General features: G+C 38.1%; 1 protein-coding gene across 9 annotated transcripts in view; it reads left to right on the forward strand.

The window, feature by feature from the left end:
* Positions 1-13580, forward strand: part of LOC108029318 (unconventional myosin-VIIa) — a 792260-nt gene that overhangs the window by 66632 nt on the left and 712048 nt on the right. The gene's annotated exons all lie outside the window — the stretch shown is intronic.

Here is a 13580-nt window from a genome sequence, read left to right on the forward strand (position 1 = left end):
CTACCAAATCTTCTTTGCTCTTAAAGAACTTCTTTACAAACTGAATATAGTAGTTTTATAAAGACACCTTACATGACTGGATAAAAGCACCATTATCATTCCTTAAGAATACTTTAAACAGAACATGAATCATTTACTCAATATATTCCTGTCACTGTCTGTACTGAAGTCTCAATATCTGTTAATTTTTGTCAGGAATGTCTCTAATACTGTTGAATTAAGTATAAGATCATCTATAAAGTATTTCATTCTCAATAGTACATATGCATGTGAATGTTTCTAGTTTTTCAAAGCATCTGATTGTCTAGGATGGATTGTTGATGTAAAAAACGTGATTGTTGGAATAATAATTCTGAATCTCGAATTTAATTTTAACAAAATCTGACGACTATATCATATAGCTGTCATAGGAACAAACAGAAAATGGTGGGAAAATAATATGAAAAATTTATATCTTTGGTGTTTCTTTTTATTTAGTTCTCAATTTCGCCTTTTTTTTAAATCAAAATGCCATATGAACGACCGGAAAAGAGGTGGGGAAATAATATGAAACGAATTAAAGCTTCAGGGTTTTTTCGACATATTAGCTTATATTTTTAAGAATACAATTTTTTGGATTAAATTTATAACAAGGAAGGTTGCTACAGCCGAGTGCCTCGACTATCAGATACTCCTTACTCAGCTTAAGAGAGCAAAAGGGAAATGGAGATATATAAGCAGCAAAGCGATATTTTAGGGCGCAACCTATGTGGGCGGCAGATTTAATTGTTTAAACCGTTTGTTCTTCGTGAACATTCTGTATTTTTACACAAATTCATCTCATTTTGTTTGCCACACTAGTATATATTTTCGTCAGGAAACGCTTTTCATAATCCCCTCTGGAAAGGGATCTGACTGAAAGCTATCTAATTGCGGTATTTAATAGACCTTTTTTATTTCATAATTCCAAATGTTATTGTAAATAACCAGACCGTTGTATTTGGTCTATTAGTAATGATTCATCCTACCCGTAACCCTCTTCTTCACTCCAACTCCAAGTATAACCTGTACTTTTTATTATTTTAGGGGAAAACATCTAAAATTAACAAAACAGAACGCTGTAGCTGACGTCCTCACATATTAAGTCCTTGTTTTGCTAAGGGAAGTGTGATTGGGAGGGAGATTGATGTATGCTAACATTTCAGCGAATCTTTAAAATATTGCACACACTGCAACACCCCCACCTACCGTCAAGTATTTTATCTGCTAATGGCAGTTTGAACTTACTCTCATAAAAAGATTTTTTTTGGCGCTAGAAAGATTTCAGCGAGGCCGTATGGGCATGACACATTGCTAAAATACACCCAGAAGTTCCAGTATTCAAATCCTAACTTTCTATCTTTTATAGTTCTGGTACAGACAGAAATAGCTATTGATAGCATGTTCTTTATAGAATCGGTAACGATTCCGTCAACCTGTTAGCTGCTTCCCTTGATTTTTGATCAATTATAAAGCACTCAATTACAGCACCAATGATGTCCTCATCTCAGAATGGCTTTATGAAACATAGATCAACGTCTTAGGACCAGAATAAATAATACACAATACTAAAATATGCTTTTATGATTTCCTATTAGGTTGACTCAGAAAATTACTTTTTAAAGTTCAATCTCTTGTGGACGTGACCTTGGGTGTTCCTCAAGGGAGCATCCTAAGACCCCCATGCCGATGATGTAAAACCGCCGAATAAATTTTTTGTTGTCCTCAGCTATTTTGTAGGTATGAACCTGTGCAACTAAAAAGGTAAAACTCCCTCTCAAATTGTGCAACAATGTTTTTAAGAACATACAAGGAAGAACGCTATAGTCGAGTGCCTCGACTATTAGATGCCCGTTACTATGCTTAGGGTGCAATAAGTGAATGGAAATATATAAGCATCAAAGCGATATTTTAGGGCGCCACCTACCTGCTTTTTCGGTACATGTTATGTGGGCGTCAGACAGGTAAGAGCGTTTAAACCGTTTGTGGGCGTGGCACATTTTTTTAGGTCAGTCGAGAGGTATTGATGAGCCAAACACATTTCAGTTAAAATTTTGTTTCTATCATAAAAACTGTAGGTACTAAAGATTTTCGCGGATTATGGGCTTTGAAGTGGGCTAAAATTTGCCCTGCGGAGGTAGCCCAGGGATCTGCATGCCAAGTTTGACTGTTTAGGTCTTATAGTTTCCAAGAAATCACATTCATGCGGACAGATAGACAGACGGACATGGCTAGATCGACTCTGCTAGTGATCCTGATCAAGAATATGTACATATACATTATGGGGTTGGAAACGCGTCCTTTTTCCTGATAAATACTTTCCGACGAATCTAGTATTTAACAAAAAAACCCTTAACGAGGTAAATATATATTGACGACCGCACCTTCAACAATCAAACGTTCTGATATTAACTTCTGTGACGAAAATTTAATAAATGATCTTCTAAAGAAAAACACTTTTTATATTTTCTACGAATCGTGTTTAAACGGCGTACTTAGCATTTCGCATTACCTTTTTAACGACGTATAACACATGCCTGTAGCTTCAGTACTTCACATGTTAACAGTACATAATTTTTAGCTATTTATAGAGAGAACTAATGTTTTTTATATTGAGCTGTTCATCATCATCTAGAATTTTCAGAACCCTAAAATACAGTTTTGGTACAAACTGACAAACAAGATGAAATTTTCAATTTGAGTGGGCCCCGAAAATCTTGTATGCGTATTACTTTTGAACGGAGCATATGATTTCGACAGTTGAGTTGTCATTCGACGCGTATTTTAGGTGGGAATACAAAAACTTGGTAGAAAGGAGTACTTTTACACTTTCACCACTTTTTCTCCCACACCAGTTAATTTTTTTTTAAGTTTTGGTATGCAATTCTTTTAGTTTTTGCGATACTTTTCGATTGATGTATCACTCGAAACAATCAAATGATTGCTGTAGATTTTTATTTCTTCTTGTTTATATAGTAGTCGCCTTCGCACACCCTTTTGGTGCGCTTCGTCACTACGTGGACTGCCGTCCATAGTGAAACCCCTTTTCCTCTACCAGTAACTGGTTTAAAAATAAACAAAAAATACTGAATTTAATTGTAAGTTTGGGTTATATGACATCACACAGCAGTCTATACACAAATATTACATTTTATTTAATATTCAACAGCAATCTAGGCAACTATTTTTCTGTAATATCAAATTGGACGCGATTTACCATTTTTGAAATCGAGTGAAATTTTCTTAAAGGCAATAAAATTTGAGATAAATGTGCGAATATATAAATATTTAAGATGTTTAAAATTAAATTGTAAGCAAAAACTAGTGGTTCATTTTAAAAACAATCGGGGCTTTTCTTTCATCTATGTGTTGATGTCTCCCTACTAAATAAAAACCTTACAACCGAACTATAACCTGCCATAGGAGGAATCATAAAAATCATAAAAACCTGCTTAAAAAAAAAATCCAGAAAATTCAAAATGTTCTTAAAGTTACAAAAGAAATAGTCAGCAAGCGTCGGGGAGGGGTGCAAAACTTTGGTTCGGTTTCTGTTTTTAATTTTTACGATTTTTAATAATTGGCGGCAAATATAGGGAGAAAAGTAAACTTCCTACAGTAAACTTCATACATTTATTGAATTCGCGATAAAACTCTCTTCTAGTTGAACCTAAAAAAAATTGAAAAATCAAAAGCCAATTAAACAAAGGAAAAAATAAAAAAGTGTTATTTTTTCGTTTTTGATGGAAATTGCGACCGGAAGATGCACCGCACCACTTATGCCCACCCAAAGCGCCTCGGCGAAATGTTGAAATATGTTACATTAAAACCTGAAAGTTTCCGTTTAACCAAAAATTTAATTCCTCTAAAGAAAAATGGTAAAAAAAAAAATAATTTTTTGAATTTGGATCCCCCATAGTTTTCATAAAATATATTATTTTTTAATTAAAATTTAATATTATCTCAATAATTGAAAAGCTTTGTACATATATTTTCTCTTCGAAGTTCACATTTTGTGAGAGAGTGACTTCAAGATATGTGAGCTCTTTTACGGGTTTTAATGTAGAATTGGTCAGTTAAAACGCCGTTTTAAAGGTTTTTAATGTACTGTAATTTCAGTCGATTATCCTGTTCTATCTGCTCTGTGGCTTTCAAGTTGCTTACGTTGTGAAAAAACTTCCTTTGGAGTTCCACGAAACGCGGTATAATTTCTAAGACTCGTTATGCATGAGCTAACGTTGACTATATGCTACTTCTATAAGTACAGCTCGATGTTTAAAGCCTGTAAATAGAAACCCCTAGCGTTTTTTTTCGTGTTTGCCAACGTTCTACTGAACGTTTGCTGACAAAATATTACACCCATACGATGTAATTTGGGTCGCCGACGAAATAAAGATTGCATTTTTGACATGCACTTCGAATAGTTTTCTTCCAGACACGTAGACGTATTGTATAGAATTGGATTTAAATTATGTTTATTGTCGTTGGATCTTTAGTGGTAATCATTCGTGAAGAAGAAGGCGATGTTACACTCCTTTGGCAATACAATGGTGTCTTCTTGGAGATTAAAATGATCTGTCCTGCCTGGCAAACGTGTGAAGTCTTTTGCACCAGGTAAAAATTAATGGGATTATGTTGGGATTATATTATCTCTAGCAAAATGGGTTTTCGGATTGAGACTGTTAATTTATGATTTTTTTGCATCTTTGATTTCAAAGTTGAGTGCTTTTGGTACCGCCTTTCGGCTGCATTTTGTTCGAAGCTTTTGGATGCGCTAATTTGGATATATTTAAGGTTCAATATCCTTGTTGAACTAGTAAGCTTTTTTTTATGAGTTACTGCTAAATTAACAAATACGTATTTCAGTTGCTTTATGCTTTTTAACCATTTATTAGCGAAAGAGAGTACAGCAGGCTAGACGAGAGTGCATTTAATGCGAAATCAGAATTCGTACTGATTTTATAAAGGGACAGCCAGCCGAATGCTGGGTCCAAAAAAAAAAAAAAAAAAGAGAGCTAGGTAGAGAGAACTACCTATCGAGATGCAATTAATATAAGAGATCGAATTAAGACGTTAGTTAGCTGCTGCGGCTGCGTAACCCGAAATACTCCCCACGTTGGAATCCTGTGTTTCAACATCATACGTAAGGGGAAGTAGATACAGCTTGTTTACTGCTCGCTTTGTTACTCCTGATGCTGTCTTCAGAACGGCAACTGGAGCAACGCCATCTCCACCGAACAGAAGCTCGATCACTCTGGCGAGGGGTCACTTCATGGGAGGTAAGTTTTCGTCCTTGACAACCAGGTCTGGTTTTGGGGTGCGCCATTGGAGCGCTGCTGCAGTAATGTTAAATATTCTTCCTTCCATCGGGACCAAAATTTTTGCTGCAGTAAGCCACGCGTTGCCATCCATCCAAGCGATGGAAGTTAAGACTGGTCACATCCGGCTCGTAGAAAGAGGAAGACGGACCACCATTCAAAAAATGTGCTGGGGCTAATACATCCAAATCAGCTGGTTTTTCTGAAATCGAGACTAATGATCGAGAATTAACAACCGCCGACACACCAGGGTCCGCAACTCCTCAAAGGCTAAGACAGCAGTGCCAACAGCGCGGTAGAAAAGATGCTTACCGATCTTCAGAGCCTCTTCCCAAAGACCTAAAGTGTGGCGACCTGGGAGAAATGAAACACCAATCAATAGCCACCGCTAGGCAAAAGTCCAATGTAGCTCTTTGATAATCACTGCTAAGGAATAGGCACCTTAGTTCGAGCAGCTCTTTGCGAGCGCCAAAAAAGTTGCTTGCATTATCAGACCAAATCTTTCGCGGCCTTCTCTAGTTCATATAAATCGTTTGAGGCCATGTAGAAACGATACCGTAGAAAGATCCTTGATCAACTCCAAATGAATAGTCTTCGTGGCGAAACAAATGAAGACACAAACGTAGCATTTTACTGGAGGCTTGCTTCGCATCTCTGACTTGTAGAAAAATGGTCCGCTAAAGATCCTCCATGATATGCTCCACTACTCGAGGCCTCGATCGGAAACATCTAATACATTTGTTGACCGTCTTCCTCCCCAATTGGGATCGAATAATGCCGAGTAATGCCCGCAGCCCAGTGTGCAGATTGCGTGCATGAAAGTAAGTAATTATGGCAATAGTGATCAAATGACTCCGTGGTAATATAATTGTATGACTCCCTGGCATCCACTCTAAGATGGCCCAATTGGTCAATGAATGGCGAAAGAGATGCGAGCGACCTGGAGGTGTGCACCATTCGCTTTAACTGCAATGATTTGATGTCATCCCATAAATGTAAGCGCTTGAGAAGACGAAGCAGCAGCAGAGTACCGCCTTAAAGGACAGACACCGTGAGCGTAGGGCGATGGATGCAATTACTAAACTTATAGACGCATTTGAAAATTCTTTGAAAGGAGATCCCTCCACAAAATGCATGGCAAATGGCTGTCCTTACGCTGAAACTTAACATAACGGTACATTTTGCAAATGTCTCCTGTGATTGCTACTGGGTGTGAACGAAACCGAAGAAGAATCTGGAACAGCTTAGGCTGAACAACAGGGCATGCCATAAGAACATAGTTGAGAGAATAGCCAAAAGAACTGGCCGCCGATCCATCAAAAACTACGCGAAGCTTTGTTGTGTTCCTTTGCAACGCAATGATGAGGCAAGACGTATCGGCACAACCCGATATCAGCGGCAGAAACTAATAACATATATCCTAGATCGAGGTATTTCTTTATGAATGCTGCATATTGAGCCTTCAAGGCTGGCTGACGATTAAACTTTCTCTTTAGGGACAAGAATCTTCTATAAGCTTGCTGGTAGGACTCTCCCAACAGATTTATATTGAACTTGGCAAGCAGCCGAACAGAATATTCACAAGCTGCCAAACGAACGACGTGCCTTACGAAATGTGGTTCACAGTCCAATTCTTTCTTAGTAGCGTATAATTGGCTCGGCGCATCTTTCCACTTCCCAAAATCGTCGAAGAAGATCATCTAACCGATCTAAACTATTCTTTCTACTAGCGAGAAGTACATCTTGAGACGACATTAAGGTCGAGCCATTGGAAAGGCCATAACCTCCAGAAACAACCCAACCCAGAAGCGACTTTTGAATTAGGTGTAATCCAGGTGGGAGCTTGATTTGGCCAACGCACAATATCTGGCTGGATCCGATTAAAAGATCCACCCGCTCAGGTTCATAAAATCTTGGATCAGCTAACAGTATATTTTAGGGTATGTTCCAGCTGCCAATGTCGACGTTGACGCTAGGCTGTCGCTCTGTTATGTTTGGAGCAATCACCGCGGTAATATTGTATTCGGAAGTTCGGGACGCATAGTTTGATGTGGCGAAATCCATAGTCTCCAATGTGTGTGTGAGCAAATCTAAAGCAATTGCGTAGTTGCCATCCGAAATTTCCAATGAGCGAAAAGTATCCAACGCTGCGTCTCTCAGGCCTGATCGTAGATGCTGCAGCTTTTCTACGTTGGTGACGTCCGGATGACTATCTATGATCGTGGAAAACATAGAATAAAAGTCAGACCAATTTACATAACCTCCAGCTAATTTTGGAAGCTCCAGTGGGGGTAGCAATGCTGCCCTATGTAGAGGCTGACGCTGCTGGGGCCGAAAACTTCTGGAGTGATGCCGTCAGCAAAAGTGCGAAAGAAGCTGTCAGGTGCGCTTTAAAATTTCGGATCGAACCGATGACTTCAGAACTGCGAGAATGTCATCGAATTTTTCACTTAAATCACTTTCAATTTCCTCGAAATCCAACTCTTCGCGCTCACCGAGCACCTTTTTAAATGACTCTTCAAGCTCGTCAATCAACTCCAACCTCATATGACGACCCGATTCGTCGCATGAAGTTATCGCGGCACTTGATAGGGAATCCACTAAACGCTCCACTCTATTAAATAGAGCCGTTGCCTTGCACTTTAAAAATATTGCCCTGTTTGCATCAGCGGTAACAACTCCAAAATTTCCCGTAGGTTTTGCTACAACAACAACAACAAACCCCGCAGGGAAGATGAGCGCAAAGCAAACGAGGGAACAAGAGCCCGTTCATGGTTATGTACGCTTCTATGTATAGCTGATTTGGCGCCTTATATGTACATTTCCGCAACCACCAACTGCTATTTATTTAAAGCGCTCACTGCATTTAAGGCCTTTCGATTGTTGCTCCGCCAATGCACCGCAGCCGCAAGAAGGAAAAAGTCAATAAATAGATTTATATGATTTGCACTTAGTATTATTCATCCACAAATCGTCGGGGTCACCAATGTTGAACTAATAAGCTTTTTTATTAGTTATTGATAAATTAAAAAATACGAATTTCAGGTTGCTTTTAATGCTGCATTTAATTTCGAGATCAGAATTCGTACTGAATTTACAAAGGGACAGCCAGCCGAATACTGGGCCCAAAAATGCAAGTACAGAAAAAAACGAGAGAGCTATTTTTCGCGATGCAATTAATACAAGACATCGAATTAAGACGTTAGTTAGCTCCTGCGGCTGCGTGACCCGAAAATCCTTTTTGCTAATCTCTCTACCATTACTGAGCCAAAAGTTCCATTCGTGACATGGCAAGGGGATTGTGAATCCGCCACTTTAGTGGCTTCATCGTCGTCTTATAACTGTCAATGAGATAGAGATTCATAGCGGGCTCATGTAATGGATTAAAAACTCTTGGATTTGATTTGATTTTATATAAATATTTTTTTTGTAAATGGTATTGACTAGCTTTTTGGCAAAGCTTTAACTCTCTATCGCGCCAAGGCAAACCAACTTTAGCAAATTTTTTTAAAAGTATTTAAAAGAATAACTTTTGTCGTTTTTAGAGTGTAGTTTCCAAGGATTACCTATATATTGAAGATTTCTTTATGTGCTCTGCCGGTTTGATGGTCCTGCCAAAACCGCCAATTAAAGAAATAAGATGCCTGGAAATATGATTTTAATAGCAATCCTTGGAAGAGTGAGTATTCATGGCATAGTATAACGAAATGATTTTACTTGCCTTCTCGCTACGAGATTCGAGCGTTAAGCTCGGTAGCTCGTGTAATGACCCACAACAATTTATATGACGGGACGCAAGTGCATGTTTGTTTTAACAGGGTGGCACGCCCACTCTAACGCCCACGATCTGCAAACAGCTGCAGCGCATTGGAAAAAATTTGGGGTAGGTGGCGGTTTACAATTACAATAAAATAAGGCTTAGAGAATTGCTTCTTAGCACCCACCGCCTGAGCCCCTTCTTGTCCTGGCTTGATAATCTTGTTCTAGGCCTTGAAGACTTCAAAACTCTCAGTTACCGTGAAAAATTCGGTTTAAAGGAGAATAATAGATTGTCAAACCATTCTGCCCATTCTGTCATTTAGCTCATTAATATGTTTACAGAAAACTTAATTCTTTTTTTTTTTGAGAAATATGTCAAATATAAACGTTTTTGAAAGCATCTTTTGGAACTTCGAGGTTTTTTATCGGTAACAAATTGGAAAGATTCCTTTTGAACACAGCTGATTGTTTAAGTTGCTGAGTATTCGCGTCACCTTCCTTTAAAAAGGCAGTTTCACTTTGGCAAGAGAAGTGGTGCGTCACAATCTGTTGCATAGAAGAACGTCCAGTCCGATAACTATTAATTAATAAATATTAAGCATAGTTGTTTAAAATAGGAAGCAAGTCGAAATTATTATAAGTCAGTTGCAGCAACATCATTGGCTGTAGCAAATTCAATTTACCACTTAATGTATTTAAGAAAACGTAATAAGAATTTTTTAGGATTTCTGTGAAATGTAATTCTGGTATATTAAATCAAAAAATTATCCAAAATAATAAAGTAATAAATATATTAATATTATTTTCCCTTTAACAACCGATCGTTCCTAAGTCAGTTTTAAAATAAATTCGTCTGGTTTTTCAAAAATTAAATTCAAAATTATTAAAAACGTAGAAGATAATACGTCAAAAGAAGTGCAACATTAAAAAAAAATGTTTAATTTTTTTGCCTTATTATTCCTACGGGAGCAATACAAAATAGTTACGCGATCCAACTCGTTTCAAGTTATTCCAGAAATAAAAAAAATACTTTTGGAAACTGAGAGAAACGGACATACGTACGGGAGGACATGGCTAGATCGACATAACATATACAAGTCGGCATCAGTAAATTGAAGGAAAAAAGTTAATAGTCAATGAAAATTTCATTTAAATTCCGTGGTAATGATACAAGATTTTTAAATTTAATCACTGTGAACTGTAGTCCACTACTATATATACACGAAGAAATGAAAATTTACGGTAATCGTCCCATTGTGTCGATTGGTACATCAACCAAAAGGCATTGAAAAAACTAAAAGAATTGCGTACGAAGACTTAAAAAAAATCAATCGGCTTGGGAGAAAAAGTAGTAAAATTTCAAAGTGTAAAAGTAAAAATTTTGACAATTTTGGGATTTGTTGTGACCGGTGGGGATAGTTACCCCTGCTACCACGTTGTTGTATTCCCACCTAAGACACGCGTCGAATGACACCTTAAGTCTCAAAATCATATGCAAAAGTAATACGTAAAACAACATTTTCAGGGTACTCTCAAACAGCGCAATATAAGAAACATAAGTTTTATCACTTTTGGAAAAACTAGCTAGTTTCGAAAGAAAACAGCAATAAATAGCTAGATTTCTGATTTCTCAAAAGATTCGGCTTTCATCTTTTAAACCGTCTCGAAACGCGTTCCCCGTAGTGGTCTCTTGAGTTCTGGGAATAACCAGAAGTCACACGGAGCCAAATCAGGAGAATACGGTGGTTGCGGAACGATATGTGTCGAATTCTTGGCGAAATGGTCACTAAGAACGAGTGCAGTTAGCGACGGTGCATTATCGTGATGCAAAAACCAAGAGTTGTTGGCCCACAATTCTGGTCTTTTTCGACGAATTGCTTCACGCAAACGACGCATAATATTCCTTATTAACAGTTAGGCCAGGTGGAAAGAATTCATAGTGCACCACACTACAAAAATTAAAAAAAAAAACTCATCATAACCTTGATTTTTGAACGACTTTGACGTGCTCTTTTCGGTCTGTCCTTGCCTTTAGCACGATATTCGCTTGATCTGGTCTGTTGTTTCAGGGTCGAAATCATAAATCCATGTCTCATCGACCGAGATTATGCATTTAAGCTTGTTCTGATAGTCAGAAAGCATTGTTTCACACGCATCAACGCGATGACTTGTTTGGATGAAATAGAGCGTTTTCGGTACCAAACGAGATTTGACTTTTCGTAGGCCCAAAAAGTCAACCGACGATTTTTGAGCACTAATTCTTTCACTTCATTGACGTGTTGGTCATCTGTTGATGTCGATGGTCGTCCGGAGCGGTTCAAGTCATCAGCACGTTCCCGACCCTCTTTGAAGTCTTTGTACCACTTATAAACATTTTTCTGGGACATGGTAGAATCACCAAAGGTCTTCCGCAACATCGTCAAGGTTTCTGCAGCCGGAATTTCATTGAAATTACCGCCAGGTGTCATTAATAGTCCTGGTAACTCAAGAAAAAAAACTAGTCCGCCATCTTAGGCCCGCGAATTTTAAATGAAAATTCACCTTACTCTTTGCCCACGGTAGTATAGCTAGCCCTTGTCACTCTTAAACTTTTTGCATACGACGCACTCTTGTAAAAAAACCCCGTGACAAAAATATTTATCAACAAAAATTGACACACTTACCATCTAACACTGCCTAAGCATTAATCTTTTTTTTTCGCGTATCCAAACTATTCGAAAGTCCTGGATATTTAAGATAATGTTAAAAATTAGCTAGATTAGCTAAAAAACAGCTATAAATAGCTACATTTCGTACACCCTTAACTAGGGGTGGAGAAACATCGATTTTTACGGATACCGATGATTTCGATTTTTTTTGCGAAAAACATCGATGTTTCATCGATGATTTACGATAAGGAGTTTTTGTTTATATATATATAGATGAAATAAAAACAAATTAAAATAAAAATTTTTCACTACACGAGGTGTGTTCAAAAAGTAAGGTGACTTCAAATTTCGCGGGCAACATATTTTCGATTATCGATTTTTTTGTTTTGTTATGTTGGTACACTCTTCCCTAACATCTGTACCCAGTTTCAATTGAATCCCCTTTTTTGTTAAGTTGTGAGAGGCGTAAAGGCAACAAGTTGTTTTGCGCGTGCTCAGCGATTTTTTGCTATCGAAAAATATGGATCCAAGGATTTGCATCAAATTTCCTGTAAAAAATAAAATTAAGTGCTCCGAAACACTTGAAATGTTGACAGTGGCATACGGTGAAACTGTTCTGAGTAAAAAAAATGCTTACAAGTGGTACAAACTCTTCCAAGATGGCCGGGAAGATGCCAATGACGAGCCTCGCTCTGGACGCCCAAGCACGTCAACAACTGATTAAAACGTTCAAGCAGTGAAGAAAATTGTTTTGGAAAATCGTCGAATCACTATCAGAGAAGTTGCTGAAGATGTCGGTATATCGCTTGGCTCGTGCCATGAAATTTTTTCAAACGTTTTGGGCATGAGTCGTGTGTCAGCGAAGTTTGTTCCAAAATTGCTGAATTTTGACCAAAAGAACAGTCGCATGAGCATCGCTCAAGAGCTGTTTGATGACGTCAACGACGACCCAGATTTACTCAAAAGGGTCATAACTGGTAACGAATCATGGGTATATGGTTATGATATCGAAACCGAAGCCCAATCGTCACAATGGAAGAGCCCAGGTGAGCCAAGACCGAAAAAAGCACGCCAAGTTCGATCAAATGTCAAAGTTTTGATCACTGTATTCTTCGATTACCATGGCGTGGTGCATCAGGAGTTCTTACCATATGGTCGTACGGTCAATACTCAGTATTTTCTGGAAGTTATGCGCCGTTTGCGAGAAGCAATACGAAAGAAACGTCCAGAATTGTGGAAAAACAATTCATTGCTTTTGCATCACGATAATGCCCCTGCTCACGCATCTTTGCTTGTGAGAGATTTTTTGGCATAAAAAAACACCACAATAATGCCTCAGCCACCATATTCACCGGATTTGGCCCATGTGATTTTTTCTTGTTCCCAAAACTAAAGAGACCTATGAAAGGACGCAGATTTGCAACGATTGAAGAGACTGCATCGCTTGGAAGAGCTCAAGGCTATACCGAAAAGTGCTTATGGGAAGTGCTTTAAGGATTGAAAAAACCGTTGGCATAAGTGTATTGTATCTGAGGGGGATTACTTTAAAGGGGACAACACTAATATTGATAAATAAATTAATAGTTTTTCTTGAAAATACAAAGTCACCTTACTTTATGAACACACCTCGTATATGTGGGAGTGATATTACTGAGGGACTGATATTACTAGAATAACCCTATCTATCCCTAACCATTCCTAAGAGAACGACGAGCAGTAGCATACATTCCAGAGGAAGACGAGCCAAAGGAGTAAAAGACGAGAACGACTGCGATACGATGATAATGACCAGAAAGCAGTTTTTGACAAGATCTAGTTGAGAGAAGACGTGCTTGTGTGA

The sequence above is a fragment of the Drosophila biarmipes genome, unplaced genomic scaffold (assembly GCF_025231255.1).
Source record: "Drosophila biarmipes strain raj3 unplaced genomic scaffold, RU_DBia_V1.1 ptg000022l, whole genome shotgun sequence".
Lineage (NCBI taxonomy): Eukaryota > Metazoa > Arthropoda > Insecta > Diptera > Drosophilidae > Drosophila > Drosophila biarmipes.